Source organism: Motacilla alba, chromosome 2, assembly GCF_015832195.1.
Source record: "Motacilla alba alba isolate MOTALB_02 chromosome 2, Motacilla_alba_V1.0_pri, whole genome shotgun sequence".
Taxonomy (NCBI): Eukaryota; Metazoa; Chordata; class Aves; order Passeriformes; family Motacillidae; genus Motacilla; species Motacilla alba.
Window position 1 is genome coordinate 94,774,250 of NC_052017.1, and position 19,950 is coordinate 94,794,199.

The 19,950-nt window shown below is 34.5% G+C and overlaps 1 protein-coding gene across 3 annotated transcripts in view; it reads left to right on the plus strand.

Moving 5' to 3' along the window:
* NETO1 (neuropilin and tolloid like 1) overlaps positions 1 to 12,873 on the plus strand; it is a 75,705-nt gene extending 62,832 nt beyond the window's left edge. For 2 of the 3 annotated variants that reach the window (XR_005255812.1, XR_005255813.1), the window contains exons 11-12: positions 3,203 to 6,607; positions 8,749 to 12,873. The gene's annotated coding sequence lies outside the window, so the exon portion shown is untranslated. Of the gene's footprint in view, positions 1 to 3,202 lie in introns of all 3 variants that reach the window. The other variant, XM_038127855.1, reaches the window with a different exon arrangement.
* The last annotated feature ends 7,077 nt before the right edge of the window (positions 12,874 to 19,950 follow it).

Below are 19,950 nucleotides of genomic sequence, written 5' to 3' on the forward strand. Positions count from 1 at the left end.
TAAGGTGATCTATATGATCTATTTAAATATATACTATATAATTTGCATTATAAAAAAATACAGAAAATCTGATTTCTACAACTGTGACGTAATAGTGACATGAGAAGAAGAGTTTCAGGTATTTGACTACTTTTATATTTACAATGTATTTTACAACTATTTTTTTACCTTGAATAATTTGTTTGTTTTCACATATTAGCTGAAAAACATTCCTCTGTCTTCTGCAGTCATTGAGAGTCATTGAGTCATCCCTCAGTTACAGGGGTTTGCAGCATGCACTAATAGTTCATTTCCAGATCAGTATCTCTTCACAAGTTCATATGATTTATCACCGTTTTTTTCCTTAACCTTTCCAAGTCCTAGCTCATCATCCCTTTTTTTAACTATATGTTAAGATTTTTGCCACATCCATGCTTAAAATGGATGCACCCATGCATCCCTTATAAAATAAAGGTAGAATTAAAGGCTTGCTAAAAGAAATGCATATACATGCAGACACTTGTATGAATATTTATAGACATTTAGTATTGGAGATAGTGTACAAAATAAGGAAAAAATCTAAATACGAATTTAGCTTTGAATGAATTATATTGTTCACACAGAAAAATGCTGACCTTGTTTTTTAAAGTTGCTGTATAATCATATCTAAGTGCCTAAATCCCACTGTAACAGAGAGTTCATCTAGTCCCTCCTAGACAAGTACACTATAAATTAATTTTAAGATTTTTCCAGTGAAGTGTTAACTGAAAGAACTGAACTGGAGAAGATAGGGAGATTAATAATTATATTTCATGCGCACCCTTGCTTTCTTTTAAAAATATCTAATTGTGCCACAGAAAAAGGAGGGAGAAACATAAAATGCTGTGTAAATGGAACAAGTCAAGCGAAGTGAGAATGTTAATGCCTGATCCTGGAAACTCCCTTAGAAACATAGTGCCTAATAGCTAGATATACCCTAAAACAAAAAACATTGAAAGAACAAAATACATGTGTACTGGAGTAACAGGGTCAAATAATATCCATTAAAATATAGACAAAAATGAATTCAAATTCATTCAAAAAAATGAATTCAATTTTATCTCAACAGAGATTAAATACTATAATTAAAATATATAATTTCCAGTAATTGAATTCCTTGTGTAGTCAATGTGAATAATAGCCTAGTCCACTATACCACAAGCAACAAAGATAATATTTGCTTCTTATCACAAAATAGTAGGCTATCTTAATGTGATCTATGAAACTAAAAATATTAAAATAAAAGGGGTTGTTGCTGGGGGTTCTCCTTTCCTATCAGTATTTTTCATTATTATAAATCCACTTGTTTAAAACCAGAAGGAAGCTCAAACAAGCTTTAAATTTTATGGAAAGGAAGTTTGGGTTAAATTTACACAGCTGTATGTGTTAATATTGTATAACACAGTAAATTACTGTCGATTAGCTGAGCTGCTAGTCCTAGCTTCATGCATTTTACCTCATATTTTCCTTAAACTAAAATTAAGAATTATATTTTCTAGATATTTTTGGTTTGACTGATGCAATGAGTGTGATCTACAGCTATGTTGACAGTATGGCTATTTCTTACATACATTTTAAAAATGAGGTTTTGTTATCATAGTGCATTGAAGTATTGTTTATAGTTTTGTGGTCTGGTTTTTTTTTTTTTTTTCCTCCATGGATGTAGTATTATGGATATACTTTTCTTTTTGCATGGTAGTTGAACAGCCACACGCAACCTTTTTTCTCTGCTCCGGGAAATATGGCCTTTGCAATTGGTCAAGGACTCTGCAGCATCATTTAAAAAACTCAGGAAGTTCATATTGTAAATCATCCTCATTTAAACTTTTTCTATCTTCACAATTCTAAAAACAGCTTGGAAAAAAAAAAACCAAACAAAACTCTGATAAATGTTTGCACCTTATCCTTCAATTTTTCTCAATTTTTATGCTGGAGCTATTCTCTTGAACCTATCAACAATGTAGACAGTGAGAGGGAATGAGAAAGTAGGAAGGTTTCTTGTTAAAGAGAAATTGTTAGCCCCCACACCCTCCCACACCCCTCAAAAAATCAGACAAAGGAAAGAAACACAGAAAGGTAGTATAATTAGAAGAGGAATAAAAATGACTTTTGCTCATACCTATTCCCAAATTTGCAAACATTTTTAGGACAGATAAATTCTTTAACCACCAAATAAAAGCATTCTGTTCATGTCCAGATACAAAAGACATAATTAATATTTCACAGAACACTGTCCTACAAACAAAATTTGGGGGTTTTGGTGTGTCTTCTACTCTATGTGTGAACCTCCCTGATACCAAAAAGATATTTAAGCTGAGAGAGCACAGTTGAAGGATGCAGGCATATACAAAGGACAAAAGTTGCACCATTCAAAATTCTTTTGAACATAGGAGTCTATATCTGATCTGAAAATATCTTCTCATTTGTGGCTCAACACTTGATGTGAGGTCTTACATTCACAACTCCACTCTCTCCATCATTACCTTAGGATCATCTCTCTTTACTCTTTGATGATCACTTCACATCTTTATCTCTTGCTGCCTTTCATTTCTATCCACAGTAAGATTAGTTCGAGTTTAGTTCTGTTCCCATCTCACTTCACTGAAAGTGCTACCAGCTCTCTGTCTTTGTGTTACCCTTGAATCCACCACCTCTTTTCCCATCTGTCACTTTAGAGCCATCTTAATCATACCTTGCCTATAAACAGCGAAATGAAAATGAGATCTCAGCATATCCTAATCACTCTCAATTTATGTAAAACAAGAAAAGCTATGAAGGTGCACTGGAATGGACAGGAAGATGGGCTCCTTAGGGTATACTGGGTCTGCATTTTAATGACTGTGCATCAGTGTTGTCTGGGCTGTCTACCTCCATGTGTTGGCATGACCACTCCTATGATATCCATACCTCAGTGTTCGTCCACCATTTTTCTTCTCCCAGTTAACACCATTGTCAAACCATGTCCAGCACTTCTAAATTTTTTTCTGTGCTGTATTTATATTAGTATGTATCTCCACACAGCATAAATCCATGTCCTTGCCTCTTTCACATACCTATTTAAACAGCGCACAGCCTGGCAAACAGCTGCCAATGGTGTGGCAGAGGTGAGGTAAGAACAGCAAGGTAAGAACATCAGCTACCAGAAGAAGCAGGAGTTGCTGCTTCCATCCATTTTCTTTCCCAGGAAAAGGAATTGTGCTGATCCACAACATCCAAACAAGGTCACTGTGGGAAAAAAAGGGAAGCTGCTATCCCCTTCAAGCAATGAATCCTAACTGAGAGAAGGGAGACAAATTAAGAAGCCCGTGATGAAAAATGGAAAGAGCAAGACTGCTTAGATTTCTTTACCAAAGTAACAGGCCTGACCAACTCTGTGCAGCATCATTTCATCCCTCCATTCTCAGATAAAGAAAAACTGTGGTTCAAGCCTTCTTTATGCCAAGGAGAAAGATGCTACAACTGTGAGTACCAATTCTATTCAGACCTCTGGAAGGACTTAAAAGCCTCTTGTGTAAATGTAGGCAGACAAGGATTTACTGGGCCTATGAGGGTAGTCTTGTGCTGCTACATGCAGCATCTGCAACATCTAGTTACTTAGATCTTTTAAATTTTCTATTCTTCAGTCAGTCATCCTCAGCTTCAGAGAGGCACATAATGAACACACTTAGCTACTTAAAAAAAATGGTGGCTTTACAGGAAAGCATTTGCTTGTTATTTAGTTTAGTTGGATGTAAAAATACCCATGGCGCTTGCTGAAGCTATTGTGAAAAAAATAGGTGTTTTTTTTTTTTTTCACAGATGCTAGATTAATGTATCTGGTTAAATGAACCATTTAGTTGGATCAACTGCATCACTAAATGAAAACACCTTTCATCTCAGATTTTACTTGTAAAACTGCAGTGCCTGATTCATGCTTTAGTCACATCCTCCTGCTAGATCCTGCTTTTTTTCTGAGTTAAGTGAAAGTTTAAGTTGGAAAAATCAGTTTGTTGAAAGTTCTTGACTTCCACCATCTTTAGTGAAGCCAAAAATTTGATTTATACTGGGGAAGGAGAGCTTCATTCTCATTTCTTAGTGCTAGAGAAGTTTTCAACACAAGTCATCTACTCTTTTCCTTTTATTTTAAATATCAGTGATTTAAAGGAAATTTAATGCTCTATACTTAGGTGATCCATGTAAATTTGAAACGAGAAGTAAAACAATGAAAGAGAACACTAGAAATCTAAAGTAAGCATATTTTCTCAAAGTTCAAAGCAACAATAATATTTTCAGAAGTTAGAGTTGAACCCTTGGTTACCATATAAGCCCAATCTTAGCCTTCATTTTCTTAATAAATTTCATATTATCATAAGATAAATTTCAGCTCAGGAATATGAATGATTTTATATTTGTATACCAATTTAAAATTACAAATTTAACATTTTAAACTCTGTAAGGTGCTGATATCCTTCATTTTAAGCACAGCTGATTTTGCTGGTCAGAAAGAATTACTGTATTTCTTTTTTTTTCAGAGACAAGTCTCTGCATTTTGAGTTTTCCATGCCAAATGGAAGACATTTTTAATTTCTTTCCAGCATTTTCACTCCCACATTCTACTGACTAGTTTTGGTGCAGAAAACACCCATGGGGTGATTTTGTTTGATATTCTGAGCATATCTGGCACCTCTTTAGTAATGAAACACTACATTACAGCTCTGCCTGCGGGAAGAATTTCTTCAACTGTTATCTAAGTTGCATGGCCAAGATCCGGGCCCAGAGACTTGTGCTGTCATTTGAGAATAACTTCAGTGACATAAAGTACCTTGTTAGCTTTTGGTATCTTAGTAGAAAATCTACACTAATCTAGACAAATATTATTTCACTAGAAATAATTTAAATGTTACATTTTTAAAATGTCAGCATGAAATCTCCATTTGTTAATATTACTATCTTTTTGATGATTGAAAAAGAGAGTGATGTTAACATGGAAAACTTAGAGTTCATAGCAGAAGGCAGCAAGGATTTTGTGATATTTTTATTAAATATGCAACAGTTTTCAGATCTGGGATTTTTTTTTTCATTTAATTCAGCTAAGATTCTTAGTTTTACTCCTCCCTTTTGTGATGTAAACTTTGTAGCCTTTATGTATCCATCACATTAGCATCTCTTTTGCAATTCAGTAGCTTACAGGGACTCAAAAAGAAAAAAAAATTCCTGTGCTGGCATATAGAATACAGATTTATTAAATAGTCTATCAAATTTCATTAGAGTTTATCTGGATCACAATGTGCTGCTAGAAAATTATTAGATTAGAGACACATAACAATAAAAATAAGAAAATACTCTAGAAGTACAATTTTAGTTTTGTAAGATTTTATTATTCAACTGGATTTGATCAAAAGAGAAATCTCAACAGGCATAAACTTTTATGGAAATCTCAACAGGGACATAAACTTTATATAGCATGAAATTTTAAACACACATCTGTTTGGAATATATGGAGCAAAAAGTAAGGGAACATTTAGAAACTTTTTTAAATGCTTTGAGAAAATGAGTGCATCTTCTGTCTCAGAATTAATCAAACAGATTTTCCACAAGCTCCTTTCTATACAATCTGTGCATGGTGATGAAAAATCCATTTAAATGGGAGGTATAAAATGCAATATTAAAAAGGAACAGAAGTAGATCATGGTAGTGAAAATGTTCAGAAGTATGGTGTGTGGTTCTGAACCTAGTAAATACACCTTGATACACTGCAAAATTCTAGTCCCTTTGGTTTCCTTACTATAAGGTATATGATTTAAAGCTGTGACATACCAAGGGCATAATAAAAACCTTGTCATTCAGCCTCTGAGGCTCAGCACCCTCTGCTGCTGGTGGCACTAAATGAGCTGATAATTCATAAGGCTCTTTGTGACAGACTCTTGTTGTTTTTGTTAGGACTACAAAACCCAACTCAAGCTATGATGGTAATAACAGAAGTTAGTGGGTGATTAAAAAATTGATTCAGTTAACCTTTAACTATATAGCTGTATTGCATTTTATTTGTCTTTGCATTTTTACCAAATTAAAGTAGAAACTAGAGGGTAGCTAATTTAATTTAAAATACTTTCTATCACTCTGTCTGGATTTTCCTTAGCATTCTTGAAACCTGTTCAATGATAAGCACCTATCAAATGTTTCTTATTTTATGCCATGGCTCTAATGACATTTAGCTTGAGAATGAAGTTCTGAAGATTTAAATTTTGTTATCTTACCTCACCCCTTGACATTTATTAACATTTCAAACCTCTCCAGCCTCTCAGGATCTGCTATTCAGTTTGAAGCTGACTTTTGTCAGTGCTGAATACCAGCCGTGTCAGAAGAAAGGACAAAAACTTTTCATCAGAAGATTACCAATCCCTTTTCTCAATGAGAAGAACAATCTGAGTACTAGAGCCACGTGATGCCTACTCCTGCTAGGTGGAAAAACCCCTAACATTTCAATTCACCAGGCTGTATTTTTGCTATGAGAAAACAGTCCTTGTCTTCAATTTCAAAGCTTATTGAGGAGAAAGTGGAAATCAAAGGAGGATGATAAAGAAAGAAAAAGAGCAAAACCCCAGCAGTGGTAAGTAAATAAATAATTGTACACTTGTGCCTAAAATTAATGTACAACAGAATATGGGGTGGAGCCATTTCTGTTCCTTTTGGACAATTTGCAAATCCTCAAATGAGTTTATGGAGATTATTTTTAGGCAGGGATCAGGCATTGTGTGTCAACACTTTAGTTAAGTTTTCTTCATCTACTTCTAAGATTTATGGACTTTCTACATTCCTAAATGCTGTTTAAAGGTGTTAGAAAGATATTTCCAATAATTTCCACTACTTCACTTATTTTATAAATCATATATAAATCATATATAGATCACAGGAACTACAGTACTGAACTCCTACTGAGCCTAGAAAAATATCGCAGAGCTATGACATCTAGTCAGTATTGTAATCATAGAGCATTGTTTGAAAAATGGGGCAAAATACAATGATGTTTTATAATGTCACATTCAAGGATGCAATCCACAAAACCTTAGAAAAGGACCTTTTAGTGAAAAGGCAGTACAGAGTCACCTCTAAGGAGCTTTACTTTGTCCTTTTTCATATGCTGATTTCTGCAATAATAGCAAACATTGTGAAGGAGAAAGGGAGAATAAAAACATAAATGATTTTTTTTTCTTTTATGACAATAGTAATGCTTATCTTTGCATCTACTGCTTGAGTAATGTATTGTTTGGGGAGAATTCTGGGCTGATACAGGCTTTCAATCATAACATGCAAGGATGATGCTTATGCAAGGCTTCCCCAAGATCATTATTGAAATTTCATGATATTCATAAATCAAATAAACATGAAATGAGACTATTACAGCATTTTGCCTTTGTCCGTTTCAGCAGGAAATTCATTCTAGATTAAAAAATGTGCAGAAAGCTCAAGTTTGAACAAAAGTCATGAATCTCTCCCCACTCTAAGTCATGCATATTGTGGAGTTTAATAGTGACTAATTTGTTAAAAATGTGGTGCTTATGCTGACGTATGCAATCAATTTTCTAATGTGGCATGTTTCCATCACTTAGTATGCATATCTCCCAGATACATAGGCATTCTATTATGAACACAGGAGTTTGGATGTCCCCAGACAGCAATAAGCAGTCATCAGCTTGCTGAAAACTGCAATTGTGCCCAAGCTAATGCTGCAAGTATTTGGACTGATATTACACAAAGTTGGACAGAGAAATACAAAGGAAGCCTTTCATCTGTTTCCAGAATATTTTATGCTTGGCATTACAAAATGTATTTCAATTTATATGATGATGAACATACATTAAAAAGACTTATCAGTTCACTTTCTGAAGATGCTGGCAGTGTTTAATTCTGGGGGAAAAAAGATGCAGCTAAAATATCATGGTGCTTAGGAAATACCTGTTCAACCAGCTCATGACTAAGGAAACTTCACCCTAACTTTATTTGTATTTTGTTATTGGTTTCTGTGGCTTTAAATATCCCTTTATGAATGTTAGTCAAAGGTATTTAATGTCTCAAAGCTGAATGAATCTTGGTTGAAATCTTTGAGGGTTTAGCCTTTTCTGGCTTAAGCACAACAGAAGCTAAAGGAAAGATGGGTTTTTGTCATATCCCCAAGCCTGTGCCCCTGCAGGGAGGGTCAAGAAGGAAACAGCCTCATCTGAAAAACTTTAAAAGTTTTTTTAGAATCTTCAGCCCATCAGAAACCAAAGTACTGTAAAGTCCTGATGCTTCTTTTCCTGTCAAAAAAAAAAAATGTTTCTTTTCCTGTCATCAAAGAAAAAAAAAAAAAAAAGAGAGGCAGATTTAGGCTGTCTGACATTCTTCTAATTTTGTTCTAATTTTGCCTTCGTTGACATGAAACTCTGAAACTGATCTGGGAGGTTTCAAGCTTAGCCTGCTACATGAAAGAAAATGGCCTCTAACCAGTGGGCCAAGGAATGGGACTCCTCTTTAGTCCTTTCACTTTCCCTATTAAAATAATGAATGTTTGTCTTTAAAAAGAAAAGGAATAATTCTCACATGAGTTATTTAAGAGAACTATGCAAGAACAACTACAGTGTTGTGCTTCAGGCAATTAGTTTCAGATTTTTTTTCCATTGAGCTGAATTCACAGCTTCAGGAACAGTTGAAGTTGACTGCCTTCTAGTTGAAAACAGTCTCTGATATTGCTTCTGTCTTTCTATGTTTCAGTTCTGCTATTCCAGTAGAATTTGGGAACTCCTACTTGTGAGGGCTGGAAGAAAATCCCTAGAGAAGACGAGATACTTCACAGCATATGCCTTACACAGCAGCCCCCCCTCCTCTCTGTGCAGTCACTCTCACAGATGACCAAGGACACAGGGGTGGTAGTAACCAGCAGCAGTTGGAGGAAAAAGACCCTGAGGGGTGTTGGAAAAGGGAAACTGAAGTCTTTTCCTGGTGTATTATTGCTGCTGCTTTTCTAGTAACAACTGATAAGTCATCTTGCAAACAGTAAAAGGGAGAGAAGTTTTTATTTGTTAGCTCCTCCTTATATGAATTTACACCTTATCTGAGCTTACAGCAAATGCTGACTGGCAGAGGGGATTATAAACACAGCAGTGGTCTTTTCCTATCAACTAATCTTGCATTTTCACTTATTTTTTAGAGGACAGTTCAGTATTTTTTGTGTTTAAATAGACCTACCCTGTCTCCAAGGTTTTCAGACAACTTAGGTTTTAGTGCAGGACAGGTTTTAAACACTTCAGTAGAGTAGTCAGCTTCTACTGGAAATCTCAGAGTCCAGTATTGTTATTTAAATGAATTTATAGTCAAAACTACTCTCCTCATGAATACTGATTTCTTTTGATCTGGGTCAAAACAAACTCAATTGACTGCCTCTGTGATGAATTTCAATAATTCTTTCTTATTTCTTTTTGCTGAAATGGGAAGATGAGGGGAAGACAGTAACATATTTTATCTGAAGTCAGTTTCTAATTCAATTAGAGCTTCATGTTGGCCCCATTGAACTCACTGGGCTTTTTGCCACTGAATTTAATAAGGTTAGAATCAGATTCATAACATGCAGTTTCTTATTTCTTCCAGATAACCAATTAAAATATTAAATATCTCAGGGTGAACATTTCCTTCTCATCCACATGTTCTTTGATATTGTGTTATTGCTTTTTCATCTGTCCTTCTGTAACTTTTAATTAAGAGTTCCTTTGTGTATGGGTAAAGGGAGGCTGCTTTATTTTAAAACTTTTCAGGATATGCTTTAGTTTTGATGGTTTCTAAAGAAAGAAAAAGCAGGAACATTATTTTTTTTTTCTAGTGGAGGTTTAATCTACCAAATGTGCTTGCTTGAGGATGAATTGGAAAATGAGATGATGAATAAGGGGTATGAGAGCAAACATACACTTTCTCTCTCTCCTCTTTTAATTTAAAGAAGAAAAAAGTGTATTTGATTATTAAGAATCCTTGTTCATCAGACTCTCCAGAAAAAAATAAATCTCCTTTATATTCAACAAAATATCCATTGTAGAAACTAGATTATTATACTGATAGTTGGATTAATTTCTGAAGCCTTATTACATTTATCCATTCATTCTTTTTAAATCTATCAGATCAGTGCTTACATCAGGGATGACTGAAAATAAAGTCTTTTGATCCAATTTTTGTCATTGGTTGCTATCCCTGACAATAGAGGTAAAAGGAATGTGATATCAGGGACTGAAGATTCAGATAAGAGCTTGAAGCAGGAGATGTGGGCAAAGCAACACCTCCAAAATATTCTTGAATGTTGGTCTATTCTTACACAAAGAAGGAAGCTGTTTCAGTGGTGGAGAGAAGAAGGGAAAGAGAAAGGGAATGAGGAGGCTGAGGGGGCACCTCATTGCTCTCTAAAACTACCTGAAAGGAGGTTGTGGTTATGTGGGAGTCAGTCACTTCTGCCATTTTTCAGTTAAAAGAAAGGGAAGAAACTGCCTTAAGTTGTACCAGGGAGGGTTCAAATTAGATATTAGAAAAATGTTTATCGCTGAGAATGATGGTTAATCATTGAAATAAGTTGCCCATGTAGGTTGTGAAGTCACCCTCTCTGGAAGTGTTCAAGAGGAGTCCAGGTTTCTCACTTGGGGGATATGGTTTAGGGGTGATTATGGTGGCGCAAGGCTGATGGCTGGACTAGATAATCTTGAAAGTGTCTGACAATATTTATGATTTTGTGTGACTCTGGCTTGATTTTCCTTCAGATTTGTTCTGGTGACCATGTATTTGTTGGGTGGCTTACTGGTACTTGTATGTACCACTAGCACTGCCTGGCCAAAACTAGAACAAAGATATATTACCCTCCATTTAGGCAAATATTTGAAAATCTCAACTTTGCTCTGAACAAAGGTTTTGTATTACAGTTTTTGATTTGGGCCTTAAGTGCAAGGCCAAAAATATCCTAGTTATCACTTTTCTGTGCACATTCCCGCAACATATTGGTATATGCGAGATGCTCACTGAAGGCCTTTCTAGAGCATCTGAAATAAAGGAAAATTTAAATTTTTACTTGGGTTTAATAACAGCAGGGGGATAGATGGGGAGAAAGTAAAATCCCACCCAAACTATTGATTTGCCAAGTTGGTAAAACATTTCTAATTGTGTAATTAAGTCTACTTCTTATTTTAAACCTTAAATTACAGAGTGTAGGTTGATATATGCATGAGGGCAATTCCCACTCCTTGTAAGAATTAAACTGTTGGCTACTTAAAAGGTTTTCTAATGATAAAACTGTCTTGCAAATTCATTATGACCTTGTTTATTGATTTATCTAGGTCTCTAAGGAATATTACACACTGATCTGAAAGGCCTGTTTCATGTATATTGAAAAGACTTAAACCTGCTGAAAACAACCTATTTGATGTCTTTATAATTTACTCTAATTGTTGACTTTAACACTAGCTTAAAGAATATATCGGATGCTATCATGTCAATAACTTTTCCCTATGATGAGGGTTCTTGGATGTTTTCCTGCGCACTCTAAGTTCCTTGCTCTAAAGGTAGTAAGGGCAAGAAAGACTTTTTCTCAATTCAGCCTTTTGCTGTGAAGACCTCTCCAGTAAAGCATTTCCTCTCGAATGATATTTTTTCTTTTGTCTGAAAATCAATGTACAGTCTTTTCTATGCACTGTACATCCTGGAGAGCTTCCAGGGTGTGAAATCTTGCCAATGTCACTGTAAGATAGGAATGCAATATTTGTTTAGTTAAATCCAATGGGAACCACAGATCAAGATATTATTTATAATCCAATGGCACAGGCTAATTTTAGTAGCCGAGCTATATATGTGCTAAGGAAGCAGTTGCTAAACCTTGCTTTGAGAGCTTTGAGGTCTATTGATCTTGCTGATTGTAGCCATACCTTTCATCTGAAAGTGATAAACGGACAAATTGAAAACCACATGAAAACAAATTAATGCCTTTTATTTAAACAAAAAGATGGGCAATTATTTTGTCTGTATTAGCTCCAGGCAACAGCATTTAAACTGCACTAATTTTCTCCTTTTTTCACCTGATCCAGGTGGTGGGATCCTTTAATTTTGTCTTTCAGACTATGAGTTGGACGAAGCAATGTTGAATAAAATTAATTTCAACAAGGATGACGGGGTGGACAAAAGACACTGAGTTAAACTGAAAACAGTCCTTGAATTTGTTCAACAGAGTTGCAATTGGGGTAGTTTCTGTGCTACTAAATACTATATTCTAAGCTAAAGTAGTGTATCTGGCCAGAAATTTTAGATGGAGGAGAAAAAGGACTTGTTAGGAGGACATGTTAGACTCAACTCAGGTGTTCCTTGATATTGGTCATGACTATGTGAGTTTCAATGTCATTAAAGTTACCTTGTATTACAAGCAAATTTTCCTTTGGCAGAAACTGGGAAGATTTTTTAAATTACATGTTTATTTTACAGCAAAGTAATAAGATTACTTTTATTTTCAATTCAGCATGGCAAAGAAAGACATAAAAATGATATAATTTTATTACAACATTCGGATATTTTGGAGAGAAATATACAAGTCTGTGATGATTCATACCATGGATCCAAACATAAGTTTTTCCTGTATTTTGGGAGAGTCCTTGGCGGAGCAAATTTTTATCTATGTATATGCAAAATAGACCTATTCCTCTGGAAAACTGATGTATTTTGATGTGAAAATTTAAGATCTCCTTCCTTTATCTCTAAAATTAATAAGTGTCACCATGACATTTTTATGAAAATCCTTTTGTCAGGATTTTCTTCTCCTGAGAAGCTGAGAGGGCCTCAGGAAAAAATGTAAACAAATTACTATCTGCTACTGCGGAATGCAACAGGTGCTTCCTTGATTGGTCAATGTGAGGTGTTTCTACTTAATAGCCAATCAAGGATGCAGCTGGTTTGTACTCTCTGGGAGTCAGAAGCCTTTGTTGTAGATTCCTTTCTATTCCTGTCTCGCCTTCTGATGCATCTTTCTCTCTGTTCTTTTAGTATAGTTTTAGTGTGGCATTTTTAATATAATATATATCATAATATAATAAACCAGCCTTCTGAAACATGGAGTCAAGATTTCTGCGTCTCTCACTCTTGTCCTGGCTGCCCTGAAGACCATATATAAGAGTTGTCAACAGGTTTCTTAATTGCTTAAAACTACATGTGAGTGGTCAATCAGTATTGCAAAAATGTCACTGAAAAAAAGAATTAAAACTGAAAGCTCAAAACTAATGTTTCACTGGCATAGTGGGAGGATGGTGACATGTTTGCAAGAATTTATAGGTCAATGAATGTGCTGATATTTTATTAGCAAATACTATTGAAATTATGGCAAGTTTCTGTTGATTTCTTAAGTCTTAGAATATAACTTTATAAATATCCTTATCATAAAGTACATGGCAACTTGGATGACGTTGTTTAGTAGAACAATTAGTAATTGGGTTAAAAAAAGTGCCTTAACTTCTGAGCCATTCTTGTCAGTATGAATAATCAGGGTAAAATAATCTATAATGCTAATGGAAATTTAATGAAATATGTGTAGTGAATAGCACTAGAGATCTTTTGGAATGGCTGATCTATCCATTACTTTATCAGAAATGCAATTTTTAAAAATAATATAACAAACTGCATTTGTTTCAGATTTTTATTTTCATATAAAATGGATCCTAATACAGAAATATTTTATATCTGATTTAATAACACTATTCCTATTCTCTCCTCTTACTGTCTGTCTGTCAAAGTTTGTACTAGTATAACAAACTAGTACAAACTAGTTCACAATTCACATCTGTAAGTTAAGAAAACTTAGTGGTAATTATTGATATTTGTAATGTCTTTCTGCCACTTTTCATTATTTATGAACTGATGGTGCTTTGTTGTGCAAACTGAGAAAACACTTTGAAAAATATCATGTCTCCCCTTATCTGTTAGTTTTAAAAAGTACAGCAAAAACTTTATTTATTTAAGTATACTATAATTTTTTAAATTTGTTCTTTGTAGTCAGGCTCCACACTGATTTCTCCAAAAGCATCAACATGCATCTATTCATTGGTCAAACCAGAGTCTACACTGTATTTCTGAAGTGTGCCCTGAAAAAAATAAATTCCTTTGGCTCCATTTGCTCTTCCTGTTTTCTCATTAGGATGCCCAAGGATTTTCACTGAACTGGTGGGATTGACTATAACCAGGAACTGAAAATGCCTCCATTTGAAGTTTTCTTCTCACTGAAAAAGATTGTGACTTCACATTTCAAATTCCAGATGGAAGGACAAACTAAAGTGAACTCGTTCAGCTGAAATTTCCAGGATCTTAGGCACTCCAGGCTACTGGAAAGACATCCTATTATTAATCCTGGATTAATGAAGAGAATGGACTTAGGGCATGATCCAGAGCCCATTGTAGTCAATGGGAGACTTTTTCCATTGACTTCATCGGGGTTTGGATCAGGCCTTTACTACCTAAAATGAATAAACTCCCAGCAAAATCTGCTATAAGCAAGTGGCATCCTTTCCTGAGATCTTAGAAGATACCGAAGACAGTAATACCCATACCTCACCCATGACTATGGCTGTGTGTGTGGCTCACTGCTCATGGGAAGAACGCAGTGTATCTTAAAAGCAAAGAAAACCCTTTAAAGTCTAAGAATTGCTGGTCACACTCAGAGTATTTGGTCTAGGAAGTAGCATTTATGCTCATAAAATAAATTGTTAAATTACGATTAACAAAGCTAATACATTTCTGAATGTTTCTTAGTTTCCAAGGGAAAGGGGATTATTTAAGTTTAAAACTCCCAGAACTCTAGTATATGAATTCCTGATGTTCAGAAATAAAAAGAAATTATGTCAACAGAGACTTTGCTTTCTGTCGCAAAAACTGTAATGCTAGTGCTAACACAAAATCATCAATTTTTCTATGAAAAGTGATGATTTTTAAGTCTCTATAATGTCAATATGGTACAAAATTGAAGGCAACAAAAGGATTCATTTAAAAATAACAAAAAGAATGGATTTGCAAAGTTCTTGTTTAGTAGTGATTGTTGTGGGTTTTTTAGAAAAAAAAAATTAAATCTCCCCTAACTTTTGAACCTGTGTACTTTCCGAATAAAAAATTCTAATTTAGTCATGTAAATGTCTGAAATCCTGAATTCCTGATAACACAGGGAAAGCAATGGCTTCAGGGCTTTTGGCTTCATAGTCTTGATTACATATCTGACTTGGGCATCTGCAGGACTGTCTCTGTGTCTGAGATGCCTCTAACGATAACACTTTTGTAGCAGAGAGCTTGTCATGCTACTGCAGTTGTTTAATATTGATCTGATGAATTATGTCCCAAAAATTACCTCTATCTCTATCTCCATTATGAAAGAAACAAATATGGCAACTAAAAAATACATGTATATATTTGAGCACATAATTTTCTTTCTCCTCCATCCTCATGACACAAACTCACAACCTTAAAACATTGCAATCAGGACTAACCAAAATCCAGATGTTGAACAGTGAAGTAGTTGATACAGCCTTTGGACTTCCAGGAATCCTTCTTGTAGCAGTAGAGAGGACTTAGACACTGCCAATTGTAATTTTCACAACTTCGAAGCAAGTGATTAGCAAAGGGAAGAAGAAAGAGCTTGAAAGATTTTTGCCAGATGTTCAGGGACATCTTAAATTCAGACACCCTTGATACATTCTTCTTCTTTTCCTCCTATGTGAAGATGCTCATATTTTCCATTGCTTGCCAACACTCTGAAGTTATTGCTGCCTTGTATTTGCAGAAAGTTCTGTCAAAAAATGGCCTTTTTTAACAGACCATTTTGTTCCTCATTTCCATGGCATAATGATATACATAGAGAGAAAGAAAATTTTTGTTTCATGTGGCACCTTTGAAAGAGATATTTGTAATGTTTAGTTAGTTGGTTTTTTTTTCTTTTTTTTTTTTTTTTTTTGTCAAAACTAATAAATAAATAATATGGGACAGATTGTTGGTGCTTCTGAGGTAATTACATCTTTTACAGTAATTCCATAAGGGCAGAGTTCCTTGTTTGACTGAAAGAGAACTGAAGTGGAAATGGACCTGCTTGAAAAATCTGTTTGGGAGATATAATGATAGAGTGAAACTCCTCAAGAATTCTTGTTTTTATATTTAATCCAAATTTCTTTTCCCATTAGACGTGAAATGCATTAATCTTCTTGGTTTACACAAATTTTGGAAAAACATTGTGATCAAAGCATATGTTATAATTGGGATCATTATTTCACCCTGTAGATTATTTTTTCTTACAGCAAGTTCAACGCCTCAGTAAGTGACTCTTGTCATGGTTTCTGTCTCCCTTGATTGACGTGATCCTATTTGACCCCATTTTTGCAGTTTAAAATGCTGTATAGGTCAAAAATTCCATTTGAACACTGGAAAGATTCACCATTAAATTTTCCAAAGTTATATTCTCTAAGTCCAATTGACATGACTGTAGATTATAATGTAATTAAACTGTAAATCTCTATATGTAAATTATAGATACAGTTATGAGGTTGATGTTGGGCCACTGGTTTTTGAAATTTGTTCTTGTACTGGATAATTTTTTAATAAATGTTAAGCCTGTTCTTTTATATAATCTCTTCACTTCAATGTATTATTTTCTTATTACTAATTCTTAGACTTCAGCCACAACATTGATTAAAACTATCTATAGATTTCCCTCTGTAATTAATCTGTTTTCCTAACTTGTACAAGAATATTTATAATATGCATCTTTTTATTCTTGAAAAAATTCTATGATAATACTGAAAAAATATTTTGTAATTGTTTTCCTTTAAGCTCTGTCATTTATTTTAATATATTTTAATTCAGTAAAAATAAGTTAAAAATTGTGAAGGGCACAAATTCTAAACCTCTCAACAGCTTTGGCAAGCAAGAAAAGTTATGAGAAAAATATGAATGGGGATTTGGAAGATCAGTTCTGTGAATGAGTGATGTTATAAAATAAGGACTTTATGGATGATGAGTTACATCTACAGCTTGAAAAAGAATCTGTATGTGTTTTACAGAGCATAAATTTAAAGTGACCAAATTACAGGGCTGTCACTAAACTTCCTTTTCAGTTGTCTACTTGAGACAAATCCCCTTGTTTCCTTTATCTCTGGTTTGATTTTGAGGTTTTTTAAAAACATACAGAAAGATGAAATACAAGAACTCATTCAAGTATGTCACTGTGATGTGGCAAGTTGCATATTATCCTGGTTCAGACAGTGCTCTGCAGAAAATTTACATGTTTTCTCTAGAAATTTGTATTATCTACAGACCACCTAAGAGCTGCACTCTTAAGAATCTTTGAAGTTATCTTAGCTCTGTAGTTATCTATGAAATTATCACTGTTTCAAATATATCTGGAATACCTTATTGCTAGTTTCTCTTTTCAGAACAATGTGTATGCATTAGCTCAGAAGAGAGGTGAAATGATGGAACATCAGAAAACCATGCTGATGCACAAGGTGGCATAGAAAATGAACTGAAAATTATAATTAAGTGAATATTTATGTAGGTTTGTCTCATTGGTTAAGGTTTACTTGCTACTGAAAGTCACAAGCACACAGGAAAATAATTCCTCTCATGTACGAAAAGAGGAAAAATGGATGCTGATGTGAAAATTAGTTACTTAAGCAACTATTACATACAGGGATATTGAATGAAGCATTGTGGTTGGCAAATGGTTTTGATTTTTTTATACATCATGTAATGGTTGAAGTAAGGGTATAAAACAATCCATTAATGTGTTCTGACATTTTTTATAAACACCAGAGAGAGAGAACTTTAGTTTTGTATTGGAGCAGTGCATGTTAGAAGAAAAAGCGTATCAAGACCTCTTAATCTGACAATTTATACCCAGGAACAGAAAAATTACCTTGATTCACAGCTGAGACTCTCAAATTGATTTGTCCTGGGAAATCAGTTTTATTTCTCAGAGCTTATATATTTCAAAGTACAAGTAGAACATAGGAAATCCTGTGTCTTGAGAACTTGAAAGAAAGTCTCAGTTGCCATACTCACCTACACAAGGGAAAAATATTGCTCCTGAGCTGAGATGTGAAAATCTGCTACACACACACAAAGACATACAGACACTTAAAGACCCTCTTCACACACAGTGAATACATTTGCTATTCACTATTTGACAGCTCAGTTTCAGTATTTCTGGCATATCTTATTTCTGAGAGAAGTTTTGGAAAGAAAATATTCCATTAATTATAAGAACAGCAAATACAGACATGACATTGGCACACATAAGAATAAGAAATCTAGAATAAGAATAAGAATAAGACGTAAGAATAAGAAATTACATTGGCACACGTAAGAATAAGAAATCTAGTCTGAGAAACACAGGTGTGTTTCTAAGATGGTCTGCAGATGTTGATTGTTCAGCCTTGAAACCTGCCCTATTCAGATCAGAACTACAGTGGATAAACCACCACCTCTTTACTTTGATAGCAACACACTGGGATGTTTCAACTGTTTCATTGTCTATAAAAACTGCAAATTTTTGTGCTTACAGTGGGCCTCTTCTGTTATTTCTCTAGCTATTGAAATTCTCAAAATGAAATATCTTAATTTTTGCTTTCTTCCATATCCTTAATAACTGGTTATCACTAATAAACTTTGAAGCTGAATTTCTGTATTGTTTTCAACTCATGCAAGCTACCAAGAGAAGTTGACAATTGTAAATGTCATGTGAACATGGTGTTGAAGAAGGCAATTACTGCAATTACCAATTTAAATTTAAAATTATCTTTTTTCAGTATTCACTTAATCTCTCAGATGAAGACCAAAAAGTGGGATGTTATTAAATTATTTTTAATAGAGAATAACCTCCCCATACATTCTTTAAGGTATGTTAGCTTGAAAACAAAGATGATGAAAGGCAGTTTAGGTTTTCATGGACAGACTAGGACATTTTTATTTTGGTCTCTATAACATGAAAATTCCAACCCCCAAACTTCTAAGGGCCAAAAAAGAGAAACTGTTTACATTAATTAATTTATTTTGAATCCACTTCTACATACCAAACACTGAAAATACAGAATATAATTTTTATGGAGATCTGACAGCTGAGTTACCAACTCACTTTATGGCCTTCATAATATTATCAGGTAAAAAGGAGACAAAGTTTTCAACACACCTCCTTCATCTTTTCAGGTATTCATCTCTGTCTCTGTGTTCTCTTTACATTTCCTTTGTGAAGTTTATGGCATTTTCTTTTCCAGACTTCTCATTTATTTATCTTCCACGACTGGCCCAGAGGAAAAACATCAAGATGGATCTGATTTTGCATATTAATTGTCGGAGCACTAACATATAGCATAGGTGTTTCTGTTTTAGTAGGAGATAAATTGCATCCTTTTGGCCTGTGGAAATACTGAAAGTATTGTAAGCTTTCATGGTACCAGATGGTTTCTAATTATTAATGCCGTTGCCTGGAAGATTGTTTTTACTCAATGACGAACTCACATTATATTTGCATTTAAATGGCTCTCAGATGTACCCAATAACTTCTCAGTACACTGTCAGTAGGGACACAACTCCAATTCTATACAACACCTTCACCAAAGCAGTTACTGGCCAGATGTCTGTGCATAAATTGAATGCACTGTGGCTCTAGTGGTGTCTGGTTACCTTTTACTTCTTTTATCAAAACAGGGCTTTGCCCCCTCCCCTGATTAACAAACCTCCATCTTTAACATGACAACCTCTTACATCTCTTTCATTATAATTTTCTCTGGGCTAATGCAGCCTTCCCCAATGAAGTGAATTACTTCCAAGTACTACAGGTGCTGTGCCTGAAAATCTGTGTAAAACAGAAAAAAAACCATTTGTTTCAGTAAAGTTTTCATCATAATACTACCAAAGCAGAGTCATTGTTGCATTTCATCT